The following is a 4528-nucleotide window of genomic DNA, read 5'->3' as shown; positions in this document are numbered from 1 at the left end:
GAGGCGCTAGCGAGCCGGGAGCTGTTTTCTTTTAACTCTTCAGGTTTGGGGCTTTCCCACTGCCGTCTGGCACCGCTTGCTGCGGGGAGGGCTGGGGGCAGCCCTGCAGCCCCGCGGGCTGTTCCCTCAGGAGAGCTTTTGTTTAGAAACGGGGGAGGTTTGGAATAGCGCCTTTCCCCGGGGGTCGCGCTGGCGGTGGCCCGTGAGGTGATGTAGCCGGTCTCCTAAGGAGAGGCTGCCGCAGCACTCGGATCAGCGTTCTGTCCTGGAGCTGAGGGCGTTTGTCAGATCGACGCTTTGTGTACAGGGCTGAGGTCGCAGCGGCGTTCTGGCTGAACCCGAGCTCTCCGCACTCTCCCAGTCATCGGAGGAGGTCGGTTTAAGGCCTAGAAGCTCTGGTAGGCCTGATGGGCGGAAGGCAAATGCTTACAGAGGTGAGGTTGCTGTCCCGCCAGAGGGACAGCGGTCTCATCAGCAAGATGACTGACACCCAACCACTGCTGATTCCTCCAAAGCAAAAAGCAGCATGGCCTACAAAGTGTAGATTACTGTCACAAATAGGAGCCCCCCCCCAGCCATGCCTTTGGCATCTGCAGCTGCCACAGCCACTGTTCAGGTGCAGACTGAAATTCTCCTGAGACCTAGTGCAAGCAGAAAGTGGTCACAGAAATAAACAGAAGATGAGCCCTTGTTTCCTGGAGCGTTTGCGGTGCTGGTCTTCTCTTCTGGTCAGTCATTCCTGCAAGTCTCCTTGTTGCAGCAGGAAGAACACAGTAGCTACCACATTAAACTTTTATCTTGCAGACTGCTGCAAGATCAAGTTGCTCTGTGGAGTTTTGTGTGTGATGCATTAGTAGACAAGGTTTTGAGACTGGATTTTTTTTTCTTGACAAACTATTTTCATTTGAGCCACAACCGATCAGCCTCAGTAAGCTTGCGCCCAGCACTCTGGCTACCTCCTCCTTTGTTTCATTTTTTGCAAAGTGTAAACCAGGCTTCAGAGCAGTGAAGAATAAATTTTCTATATCCAGCCAACTCTGCTTAAAGGATTTTTCCTCAGATTCAAGTTTCACTACAGAGAGTATATCCTCAAACTGTGTTTCTGAGCATGATGGGGAAAATGGCATCTGCTTCAAAGCACGGGAGGAACAGTTCACAACACATGTGAGCAGTAGTCAGCTAACATCCAATCCCAGCTGAAATCCAGGTACAAATCTCATGGCATTGTCTCAACTTCATAAGCTTTACAACTCCGTTCATCTTACTTCTATGCTGATATCAAATCAACAGTATTTTAAGTTCATTCTTCAGATAAGCCACAACTGTATTTTCACACTCTAGCTTTTGGGCGCTTTGAAAAGCAGAACAGTGTTTCCCAAGGGCTTTGATCTTTAAGGTAAATGCTAGAGCATGCTTTTGGTCCAAGAAACTTGACCGCAACCTTTGTGAAATGCCAAAGCTGCCTAGCAGTACAACATCCCTTTCTTCCACATGGCAGGCTTAGCAAGATTTGTTAGGTTAATTAGGCTAGATAGCTAGCTATATAAATAGCTGAATATCATTAAATGTGCACTTACATTAATGTAGTTAAGAAATATTTATATTTCTGAACTTCTAATTGGACATGCTGGATGTCTAAAAAAGATGCATTGAATCATCATGCAACATATTAATGTAAAAATAGGTATGAAGGTAAAACTGGTGGGAGAGGGAGTCATACTCCAAAACTAGATGTAAAAACCAACATTTAAACTAATAAACATGCAGCAAACTTTTAACAGACAGCTGACAATATGCTCGTAAACTTCAGTCAAGCTATTGTTTCCTTTGCTTTTTGAAGTAGTATATCATGCTTTTAAGCATAAGTCGAGTTTTTATCAATGAGTTCTTTAGAAAATTCAACTGGAGCAAGATGACAGAATACCTATTAGGTGTAATTGTTGCTTGTTAGAAAGCAGTGTGACTAATGTTTGGAGGTTTTCTGCTGCTATCTCATACCTACTTGTCAGCAAGGAAAATTATAGGGTGTTTGAAATTCAGAAGCCAGCTCTGTGTTTCCAGTCCCATAGTCCTGCTGCCACGTGGCGGCCAGCCTGGCGGGCACACTAGAGGAACAGGTGGTATCCCTGTCACTTGTTTTGTCACCAGTCACACAGATACATTAAAGTGCTGTGCCAAGCCTGTGGTGAGCATGCATTCTAAAATATTTAGACCAAATTTCAGTGCGTATTCCTTTCTACTTCTTTTTACTTGTTAAACCTCTGGATCCTGGCACGTAAACCACAGACAGACACTTGTGAGCAAGACACAGACAAAATGAGAAACACCAAAAATGCTTCAGAATAAAAATAATTTTTTTTTAAAAAAGAGGGTAAATACAAGCAAGATACTCGCATATAATATAGGTTAGAATCACAAATTTGTTCTGACATTAACTGGAAACAGCAGAATATATATGCTTATAACTAAATGATGCAATCTTGGGAAACAGCATCTAAAACATTGCCCCCCAAACCAAACTATTAATAGAGAAATACAGTAGTGTCTTGTGTCACAACTCCAGTCTCCTGCAGTGACTGCACAGAGATTTATGAACTCAGAGAGCCTTTGTGGTGCTTGGTCCTTGGCGAAGTGACTGCAGCATGGTACAGAATCCATAAACACGGAGAAGATTATCTTGTTTAGTAGAAGACATTAAACTGATTATGGAAATTATATCAATGTGCTTTTCTCTATAATTTTATATGCACTTAGGAAAATCTGTGAAGATTTTCTAGACCATTAAAACACAAAACAGGCAAAACTAACAGTAAAAATGCCAGACACATATCAGTCCAGTATCTAACACTCATTGAGCATAAGCTTACCAAAGTTTTGGCCTGCTTATTACAAACATGTAATTTTAATTAGAATAATTATGAAATGCTGATATAATTGCTTATTAATCAAATAGTGTGTTTAAATACCTATCTTCTTTCAGTAACTAAGTAAGCTAAACAAGTTAGTATATATGCTGCTTACCTAAACTTTGTCAAATTTCAGATGTCCCCTATAAAATAAAAAGCTATGTGTAAGTGCTGTACGAAGATTGAATTACATTGTTTTGGCTTTATGCTCTTAGTTGCCTACCAGAGTGATGCTCCAGAACCTTACTCAGGTCTCCAAATAGAAATACAATTTTCAGAAATGTTACTTAATCTCTTTATAGTTTCAACACTTTGCTTTCCATGTACTTAGTTCCTTGGTTTGGCATCTGTTCAGTTCCTAATTCAAGCATGGAAATAACTGTGCCAAGAGTAAATTGGAAACATTTGATAACACTTAGACATCTTTGTGCTGGTTTTAGTTTGCAAAATTAGCTAAATGTAATTTTTAATGCTATTCATTTTTTCTTACAATTCATTAGATTTATTCACCTTGGGAAACGGAGGTGAAAAATAGCCTTCTTAGATGCACAGAATGTACCTGCAAAGGTAGTTTCATCATGTAAAAGTGTGATTTTTTTGTTAGAAAAGTCTAGTAAAGCCTCATTTTCCATGTTAAGTTTTCAGAACAAGCAGTGGCATATCCAAATTCTTTTGTAATTACCTCCCAAACAATTGAACTAGATGAGACAGTTGGGACTAACTTGGTTGGTAACTGGGACCTGCTGACAAGCATGACAAACCTCGCTGCAGGGGGATAAGGATTTCCACCCCCGCTGTCCTTTTCAAGGGGCAGTATCCCCACATGTAAGCAACATGAACGTGCAGCCCAGCATCTTAATTTAAACAGGTGACAAAGCCGGCCTTATGCTCAAATGCCTTTTTTTCCACAGAAGCAGATCATGTCTCTTTTCTGACTGCTCAGGGGTAGTGGGTTAAACACCTGGAAGAGGGACAGAGCAGACAACTGGGGACTAATGTCTTTTGTTACACTGTTCATCTGCCAACACTTTGTAGAATTCATGAAACCCACAAAAGGGAGTCTAAGCTTCAGAGAGGACCTACAATAATTGTTTCTTTTTGGATGTTTTTTCAAATAGCTACATATTACTGTTGTAACTCCTCTTCAGTCTTTATAACATTTTTTTCTCACTTGTGTTTAACATGAAATGCCTTATAGGAGCTATATTTCTTTTCTGAACTGTAGTAACAGTCACAGCAATGAAGTAAACTTGGAAAGTTGTGATATACACAATTTCAAATTATATCTTCTTGCACTTGAAAAGATAATTTGCTTTGATAATTCTTAGAATCCAAGAAATTTAGACTCTTTGGAATTCTTTAGATTTTTCAATACAAAAGGAACATAATTAATGACTAAAACTTGAATATGGAAGCAAGAGGATGCAAATCAAGCAACACTCTATTTCCTTGCATTTAGAGGGGGAAAAAAGTGGATAAAAGTCTTTCTTATTTCAGTAAAAATTCATTTAGAAATTAATTTCTTCAAATGAAGCTGCTTGTTTGCAACTCTGGAGTTTTTACAGATTAACACCCTCCTCACTACCATTTGAGATACCTGATTTGTTTTTCATCTGCACAGA

Source organism: Athene cunicularia (assembly GCF_003259725.1).
Source record: "Athene cunicularia isolate RWA chromosome 1 unlocalized genomic scaffold, athCun1 chr1_part2, whole genome shotgun sequence".
In the NCBI taxonomy this organism is placed as follows: Eukaryota; Metazoa; Chordata; class Aves; order Strigiformes; family Strigidae; genus Athene; species Athene cunicularia.
Note: the sequence above shows the minus strand (reverse complement) of the source record.